The sequence below is a fragment of the Dermacentor silvarum genome, chromosome 7 (assembly GCF_013339745.2).
Source record: "Dermacentor silvarum isolate Dsil-2018 chromosome 7, BIME_Dsil_1.4, whole genome shotgun sequence".
NCBI classification, from domain to species: domain Eukaryota; kingdom Metazoa; phylum Arthropoda; class Arachnida; order Ixodida; family Ixodidae; genus Dermacentor; species Dermacentor silvarum.
In genome coordinates, this window is record NC_051160.1 from 166,784,928 (window position 1) to 166,795,068 (window position 10,141).

Consider the following 10,141-nt stretch of genomic DNA (forward strand, 5'->3'; position numbering starts at 1 on the left):
TTTTTCTCGAAAACTCTCGTAAACCAAAAACTTCGTAAGCAGAGATTATTTACAACGTCGAAGCATTTATAGGCGAGGAAACATCATTGGAATAAGAATCAGTGAAGAGCCAAATGAGTCGTTATTATGCAACTTCAGCAGAAAAGCGGGAGATCACGCACAGCGCGCACATAATCAACACGATTATTTCCGAACGTTAAATTTCTGATAGGAAGAAAACGCTTATCAAGATTTCGAATTTCGCATCGAAGCAATAAACTTGCGTAACTTAGTTCTGACAACCAGCGTTCAGCAAGCATCAGCACAGGTTTCACTGTTGTCACGGGACTTCTATTTCCTACGTTCGCGCACGCTATGCACACACGAGAAGCTCGCACAATGCACGTGTAGTTAGCCAGCACGATTACTTACCTTTTTAATTGTACGAAGCGTTCGCAAAGCGCTCTCCAAATTGCCGGTGCTGCGTCGACGATGTTACTCCCCGCATACATGCCGCTGCGTAGTGGACGAGCTGAGGCGCGCTACCACACATTATTTCTTTGCGACGTCCACCCAACTTTCCACAACGAGAACAAAGGGGCCGCACTCCACGGCACTCCACGGCCTGGCGCGCCACGTATATGGCGAGTTTGCAGCATGACACAAGGTATCATCAGGCACTTCTGTGCATGCTAACTGCGACCCACTTCATTACAGCAAACACAAAAACACACAATCGAGCAAACGCCTCGCAGCACCACGCACATACGACCGCCATCACAAAACACGATGGATGGTTGGATGGATGGATGGACGGATGAGGCTGAACCCTTTAAATCGGGCGGTGGCATACGCCACCTAGGCATGACTATGAACATATTGTGACGGAGGGAAGAAGCAAGACGGGAAAATATATTTACAATATTTACACGATTGACAATGATTGACACAACCAGTCAGTCACTGAAGCGTCGTCTTCTTCAGCCCCCAGCTCGCGTTCCTCTTCCTCGTCAAGTAGCAATATTGTGCAGAGCCGTGTAACATATGTCCGCCCGGCGTGGGAGCGCCGTCCCGGTGCTTCCTAGGTAGAAGAGGACTGGTAGCGTTTCAGGCGGCTGACATGAACGATGTCATGGGAAGTCTGGAGGGAGCGAGTAGTAGGTGTGACCGGAGAGATCTCGTAGGTCACGTCGGTCACCTGGCGAAGGACCCGATAAGGACCGGAGTAGCGAGACATTAGTTTTTCAGAGAGGCCGACGCGGCGGGTCGGAGACCATAGAAGGACAAGATCCCCGGGAGCATAGTCAGCGTCACGGTGACGACTGTGATAAATGCTTTTCTGTTTGATCTGGGAAGCACAAAGGCGATGGTGAGCAACTTGGCGTGCTTCTTCGGCTCGGGCAATGACGTCGCGGGCATACTCAGACACGGGCTCTTGAGGGGTAGGCAGTATTGTGTCAAAAGGCAATACGGGATCGCCGCCGTACAACAAATAAAATGGCGAGTAACCGGCAATGTCGTGGCGCGAGGAATTGTACGCGAATGTGACAAAAGGGAGAGCGGTATCCCAGTCACGATGGTCATCAGACACATACATGGAGAGCATGTCCGTTATTGTTCGATTAAGCCGCTCAGTAAGACCGTTCGTCGGCGGATGGTATGCAGTAGTAAGTTTGTGTTTGGTAGAACAGGAGCGGAGCAAGTCGGCCACAACTGTAGAGAGGAAGTAGCGACCCCGGTCGGTAAGAAGTTGACGAGGAGCGCCGTGGTGAAGAATGATGTCGTGCAACAGGAAGTCGGCTACGTCTGTTGCGCAGGAGGTTGGGAGGGCTCTGGTGATCGCAAACCGAGTTGTATAATCAGTTGCGACGGCAATCCACTTATTGCCGGAGGTAGATGTGGGGAAAGGTCCCAGGAGGTCTACACCAACGCGAGAGAAGGGGTCGGCAGGAATGTCAAGAGGTTGGAGTCGACCAGCAGGGAGCGCAGACGGCGTCTTCCGGCGCTGACATAGCTCACACGAAGCGACGTAGTGGCGGACAGATCGGTACAGACCAGGCCAAAAGAATCGTCGCCGGACACGGTCGTACGTACGAGATTCCCCAAGGTGACCAGAAGTTGGTACATCGTGCAGCTGGGACAGAACAGTGGTACGAAGATGCCGGGGAATGACAAGCAGCATCTCAGGTCCGCTAGGGTGCATGCTGCGCCGATGTAGAATGGCGTCCTGGAGTACGAACAAGCGAAGGGAGGGATCGCTTGACCCAGATGTGAGCTTGTCCATGATACCACGTATGGTTGGATCTCGGCGCTGTTCGGTAGCGAGGTCAGCAAAAGCAGATAGCGAAAATACAGAAGCATCGGTCGCAGGAGCATCAGGAGGGTCGACTGGATGGCGGGACAAGCAGTCAGCATCTTGGTGTAAACGGCCGGACTTGTAGGCAACTGTGTACGAGTATTCCTGTAAGCGTAGCGCCCAGCGCCCTAGGCGACCGGTAGGGTCTTTCAGGGACGAAAGCCAGCAGAGTGCATGGTGGTCTGTGGTGACCTTAAATGGGCGACCATATAGATAAGGGCTAAATTTCGCCACTGCCCAGACAAGCGCAAGACACTCACGTTCAGTGATGGAATAATTACGCTCAGCGTGAGAAAGCAGACGGCTGGCGTATGCAATCACGCGGTCGTGACCTCGCTGATGTTGGCATAAAATGGCACCGATTCCATGACCACTGGCATCAGTGCGGACTTCTGTAGGAGCAGACGGGTCGAAGTGCGCCAGGATGGGTGGAGACGTCAGGAGGGAGATAAGCTTCGAGAAGGCGGTTGCCTGCGCAGGGCCCCAGAAAAATGAAACATCTGCCTTCAGAAGAGCAGTAAGAGGACGGAAAATTGTGCACGAAGCGGCGGAAGTATGAGCACAGACCCACGAAGCTCCGGACATTTTTAGTACAGGTTGGGACAGGAAAGTTCTGTACGGCACTAACTTTGTCCGGGTCTGGGCGCACACCAGATGAGTCAACAAGATGACCGAGGATAGCAATTTGGCGGCGCCCGAAGTGGCATTTAGATGAGTTAAGTTGAAGGCCAGCAGTGCGAAAAGCAGAAAGAACGAGCTAGAGGCGCTCTAGGTGCGAGGCAAATGTAGGAGCAAAAACGATGACGTCGTCTAAGTAGCAAAGACAGATGGACCACTTCAGGCCATGCAGGAGTGTGTCCATCATGCGTTCAAATGTAGCTGGAGCATTACATAAGCCGAACGGCATGACTTTGAACTGGTATAAGCCGTCGGGCGTTATAAAGGCAGTCTTCTCGCGGTCCAAGTCGTCGACGGCAATCTGCCAGTAGCCGGAACGAAGGTCGATGGAAGAAAAGTACTTCGCACCGTGGAGGCAGTCGAGGGCGTCATCAGTGCGTGGTAGAGGATAAACGTCTTTCTTTGTGATCTTGTTAAGGTGCCGGTAATCCACGCAGAAGCGCCAGGTGTCGTCATTCTTTTTAACTAGAACGAAAGGGGACGCCCAAGGACTGGATGACGGTTCGACGATACCTCGAGAGAGCATCTTTTCGACCTCCGTGTGAATGACTTTGCGTTCATGCAAAGACTCGCGGTATGGTCGCCTGTGAATAGGGTGTGCGTCACCGGTGTCAATACGGTGTGTCGTCAGAGAGGTCTGGCCTAAAGGGCGACCATGCAGGTAAAAAATGTCGCTGAACGAGGCAAGCAGATGGCGTAGCTGGTCGGCGTGGTGTGGCGGAAGATCGGGAGCAATCATGTTTGTTAACTCCGGATAGACAGCCGGCAAAGAAGATGCAGAGTCAAGGGTAGACGACGTAATATCAGCAGTCAAGGCTGATAACTGGGAATCTTGGGAGGAGGACAGCGTACCCAAGGCTATGCCTTGCGGGAGGACGTGGTCCCCAATTCCGAAGTTTACGAGAGGAAGGCAGGTGGAGTTGTTGGTGATAGTGACGACGGTGTGCGGAAGAGCAACGTGATGGGCAAGGAGAACGTCCGTGAGAGGAGAAACAATATAGTCACCGTCAGGCACAGGTGGATCGGGGGAGAGGAGGACGCAGGTCATGGCTTGTGGGGGGAGTCGAATGTGCTCAGCTGAGCACAGTCTGCTGGGAACTTCCTCGGGTGGGTCAGGGCAAGGCAAATCGAGTTGAACAAGTCCAGCGGAGCAGTCGATAAGTGCGGAGTGAGCGGATAGAAAATCAAGGCCTAGAATAACGTCATGGGGACACTCTCGAATAACAGTAAATAATACAGATTTTTGGCGGCCAGCGACGCCCACACGAGCGGCACACATTCCTATTGTGGCCAGTGTTCTTCCATCAGCGACTCGCACAACACAGGACGCCGCAGGTGTCAGGACTTTAGTGAGCCGTCGACGAAGCTGGTCACTCATCACAGATATGTGCGCACCGGTATCAAGCAGAGCAGTAACAGGGACACCATCCACATACACATCAAGTAAATTCTTATCCTTCGGTAAGATCAGTAGAGGTATTGCAGTCCGGGTCGATCTAGCAGCGTCACCCCTCGGAGCTGCACCCGTCAGTTTGCCGTAGAGCGCCGGTACATGGGGGACGGAGAACGGCGAATAGTGGGTGAGCGAGACAGGGGACGTCGTGGTGATGGTGAACGACTCTTCCGTGTAGATGCGGACGCCTGAGTAGAGTAGTATGGCTCTGTGGAATCTTCCGGTGGCGGTCGAGTACCGGGTCAGCGGCGGTAAGGCGGAGACGCAGACCGATATTGCGATGACGTCCAGGTATTGCGGCAGTGGCGGGAAATGTGGCCAACGCGTCGGCAGTTGAAGCAAATCGGCCTGTCATCGGATGTTCACCATTCAGCTTGGTTGCGAAAAGGCCGAGAGGGGTACAGGCGTCGCGAAGCAGGGATCGTAGGGAAGGCGTAGGTATCCGATCGGTTGACGGAACAGACAGACTGAATGCCAAGGTTCGCCAACTCTTCGCGTACGACAGACTGCACAAGGGAAATTGTCGGTCGAGAATCGGTAGCAGAGGTCTGGAAGCCAACCGGTGCCGCGGCTTCGATCTCTCGCCGAACGACACGAACAAGGCTCTCGGACGTTGGCGGCTGAAGCGGAGAGTGAAGATCCTCGCACGACGACGTAGCAGCTCTGTTTGGAAGACGCGTGAATTGGTGCGCGATGCGACGACTTTTTGCTTCTTCGAAGCGTCGACATTCATTAATGACGTCGTCGATGGTGGAAAAATTCTTATATACGAGCAGATGAAAAGCGTCGTCCGCTATGCCCTTCAGTACATGGTTCACTTTGTCTTCTTCCGACATCCGCTCGTCAACCTTGCGGCAAAGGGCGACAACATCCTGGATGTATGTCAGGTATGATTCGGTCGACGTCTGGACGCGAGACCCAAGCTCCTTTTGCGCAGCTCGCTGACGGCCAACAGGCTTGCCGAATAACTCGCGGAGCTTTTGCTTGCATTGCTCCCAGCTAGTCAATTCTTCATCGTGGTTTCTAAACCAGACCCGTGCCGTGCCTTGCAGGTAGAAAATTATGTTTGCCAGCATAACAGTTGGATCCCACTTGTTATGGGCGCTGACAAGCTCGTACATGTAGAGCCACTCATCGACGTCAAGGTTGTCGGTCCCGGAAAACGTGCCTGGGTCGCGGGGCTGGGACAAGATGACTGTCGGCGTTGGGGTAGCGGTTGCTCCTGTCGGCATGGTGGCTGTCCCTGCACCGGCTCCAGCGCTCGTCATATTGTTAGTGGCCAGGCTAGGTCCGCTGCGGAGCTCCGTAGTGCACAGTAGTACCCAGCACTTCCACCAAATATGTGACGGAGGGAAGAAGCAAGACGGGAAAATATATTTACAATATTTACACGATTGACAATGATTGACACAACCAGTCAGTCACTGAAGCGTCGTCTTCTTCAGCCCCCAGCTCGCGTTCCTCTTCCTCGTCAAGTAGCAATATTGTGCAGAGCCGTGTAACAATATTTTGTACTTTCTGGTGGGTGAAATTTCACCCCTGTCTTGATTTTATCCACCAATCAGATAACCTCTGTTTGGTTATTTCTAGCCGCTTAAAGTCTATTTTGCCTTCACTGTCCCTAAACCCCAATGCTTTGAAAAAATCAGCCCCGTTGCTTTGAACTGTAGGGTTAAACCCTTTACAGAAACGTATGAGGTGTTCAGCCGTTTCCTCTTCTTCTCCACACGCACAGCACAACGTGTCTATACCTTGGTACTTGACACGGTACATCTTAGTCCGTAATACTCCCGCCCTGGCTTCAAACAACAAAGAGCTTCCCCTATAATTATCATAGATATTTTCTTTGGCAATCTCTTGCTTGAAAGTTCTGTATGTTCCCAGTGCTGATTTCGTCTGCATTCCTGTTTTCCACCGACCCCTCTCTGTTTCCTTAACCTTTTTCTTAACCGCTGTTTCCTGGTTTGCACCCCTCCTGCAGTCCAAATATTTGATTGACAGTTTTCTGGTCAGCTTCCTCCATTTTGTATCAACATTCCTCATGTACAAATAACTGAAAACTCTCCTTGCCCACCGCTTTTCTGCCATTTGGGAAAAACAACAGCGCTGCCTGCATACTTGTGAGACTGTTGTGGCCTCTGTGATGCCAAAAATATTAACCAGTACACTCACATGCTAAAATTTTGAGCCGGGTTGCACCCAACTACGTATAGGTGTTGCGAGACAAAATACCCATAGAACAATCTATATTTTACACTATAGTTTAGCGTAGAAAAAAATTATAGCACGTATTTTTACCTTTGAATTGCTTCCGCCGTCTGCAGCCAGCAAAAGCATGGCCTTCGAGATCTGCTTACGTTATTCTTATCAAGCCGGCGCTGTGGCATGATTTAAACGGTTTAGGCTGTCTCGAAGCTGTCTCGAAGCTAATCCATGAGGTTTCGCGATGCTGCCGGCTTTTTCTACGCCGTCACTTCGTTTTAAACAACTTTATGATGTCGTCAACATGAATTGTAGCCTCAGGAATTGTTGACGCGATGTCGGAGGTACACGTGTGCAGTGTGCGATGTTTTCGTGCGCGTTGAGACTGTTTCAGTCGGAAAGGATCAAATCCACGAGGGTTGATAGCTCGTGTGGCGCAGGTTACACCCGTATCGTCCGCATTTCCTTTCGGGTCGGTGTGTTCAATGTGAGCGGGTTGCGCACCTGTCGTCCGTGCCTTCTGTGTTTATCGAGCGACTCGTGAAGATTTCTCCTAAAAAATACATCTCTCTGCAGCGTGCATGTGTCCTACGTGGTGTGTGGCAGAAATGTGCGGTGGTGTACAATGTGTTTGCTACCGTATTGGTGGCCTATAGTCACTTTCTCTAGTGCCGTTTCCATGATGTAAACTATACGTGAACTGAAAAAATACACTGTTTTTCATATAGACAACCCCATTGAAAAAAATATGAACGAGAATGTACGAGAAATAGTTGTACGCGATTATTGCTCCGTAGACTGTGCGAGAAACTCGTTCAGTCTGCGAGAACTCGTTGAGTCTACGAGAACCTCGTACAGTCTACGCTGCAATAATCGCGTACATTTCTCGCACACATGTGTACGAGATCGCGTTCTTGTCACTGAATGAGATTCTCGTACATTATGAACGAGTTTGTTTCTACGAGCTGAGTGCGCACAAGATGACAAGCTTGTACGACCTGCGAGAGTATGCACCCTATTCATATTTAGTATAACAATGCAAATATAATTCTTGTAAATACAAGTGTTCATGCACGAACACTTGTGCTGACCTTACTGCAGTGTTGTGTTGCTGTAATGGTTCGTTCAGAAATCTACAGTAAAGAGTTATGTTGAGGTGAAAAAAATGCCAGGTGAGGTAATGGTTTGTACTTGTTAATAAACAAGTACACTTTACACAGGTTCTTCAGCAAACCTATTCAAGCTTACATTAATAGTGAAGTCCTCCGATTTTAAGCAAGAGCACGTCATACGTCTCGCAAGCGTTGTTTATTGGGCCTTGTAATGGTACTTCAATACACCCAGTCTGTTGACAGAAGACCACTGGAATGTGTTGCTTGAGTGAGAGCTTGCCGTGCACCTGAAAAAGTAAACAACAGCCAACAGTTTTTTTTCACACATGCAATAAGATAACACATAGGCAAAAGCAGTTTGACTGACATTCACACAGGTAAGAATGCTTCAGCATTCAGAACACGCGATACTGAACAAAATTTATTAAAAATAAGTGGTTTCCTGCAATGCTTATGACTCCTAATAAAACGTGCATTATAGTGTGGTAGAATAACCTGTCACATTAGCAGATCACTGAAACAAGTGTTATCACAGTAAAAAAGACATTATTTGAGTAGTAACAATTACTAGTACTGAAGCAACATAAGTAACATGCATAAAATCTACTTTTAGAGAGCAGCATCAACAGGTCGAGCTAATTAAATTACTTGGAAACTGCTATTCTGCCAGCAAAAGTAAAAATCGTGGTGGCGTAGTGGCTTTGGCATTGCACTGCTAAGCCGAATAACGCAGGATAAAATCCCATGCACAACGGCCACATTTTGATGGCAGCAAAGTACAACACCCCCATAAGGTGCATTGGGCACATACCCCCGGTGTTCAAAGTTAATCCAGAGTTCCCCACTACAGTGTCCCCCATAATCAAATTGTGCAGAAGGACTTGGTGTTAGGCAAGTTGCTGTTTGCTGAACGACATATTATAGCGCAAAGGCACAAATACACAGAAGATACACAGACACACGTCACAGGCGCTACTAGCAACTTTATTTGAAGCACAGCGAGATACAGTATATGTACTCCTCACAACGCGCAGGCGCACCAGCCACTTCGGACAGAGCACAGAGGGCGATTACCAGTGCTAACACGATCATTTTGAAGATCTAAAGAAAGCAAGTTCCACATCATGAAAACAACATAGGTCAACTTTCACAAGCACAACTTTTTTTCTTTTATGTAAAATGCTTCTAACAGCTCACGTTCGGTTTCATCTTTAGTTCTGCCCAGGATCTTCCCATCATGAAATCTCGCACGACAAGGACAGGCTTTACAGTGTGCTGAAAGATGCGCATTCAAGTCTTTCGTCGTGTTGTTAGCATGCTCCATCATTCGATCATTGATGCAGCGGCCAGTTTGTCAACATAGGACTTTCCACAAGACAGTGGGATTTCATAAACCCCTCTGGTAGCACATCGCCAGTAAGGTGTGACATGTTGTACTTGGCAGCCTACCTTAAATCTGCCCATGATGCGGGGACACAGTTGGGCCAGCATATTGGGAACAGAGAACACTACAAAAGCGGGCACACTGGTGAATGAGGCCAGAGTTGGTGAGCCGAGTGGCCAAAGACCGCAAGTTCTACCGTATGTGCATAAGTTGAGCCACAATCTAAAGAAAGTGGCAAACAGGCACTTCCTGCCTGTAGTGTTCTCTGTTCCCAATAGGCTGGCCCGAACGTGTCCCCGCATAATGGGCAGATCTAAGGTAAGCTGCCCAGTACAACATGTAACACCTTACGGGCAATGTGGTCCCGCTGTGGTTTATGAAATCCCACTGCCTTGTGGAAAGTCCTATGTAGGACAAACTGGCCGCTGCATCAATGATTGAATGAGGGAGCATGCTAAAAACATGACGACAGACTTGAATGCGCATCTGTCAGCAAAAAAAAGCCTGCCCTTGTCGTGCGAGATTTTATGATGTGAAGATCCCAGGCAGAAGAAATTATAAAATCGCATGTGAGCTACTCAAAGCGTTTTACATAAAAAAGTAGTGCTTGTGTAAGTCAGACCTCTGTTGTTTTGTACGACGCGGAACTTGCTTTCTTCATATCTTCAAAATGATTGTGTTAGCACGGATAATCGCCCTCTGTTGTCTGCCCGAAGTGGCTGGTGCGCCTGCGCGTTGGGAAGAGTATGTTTCGAATAAAGTTATTAGCAGCACCTGTGACATGTTTTCGTGTATGATCTGTGTATTTGTGCCTTTGCCCTACAATATGTCGTTCAGCAATCATATTGTGGTTTTGACAAATGAAACCCAAGAATTTTATTTAAAGCAAATAGTATTGCATAAGGCCAAATGCTTATATAGAATCATCTGACAGCAGCTACGTTTAACAAAATTTAATACTTTCTAAAACTAGAAAC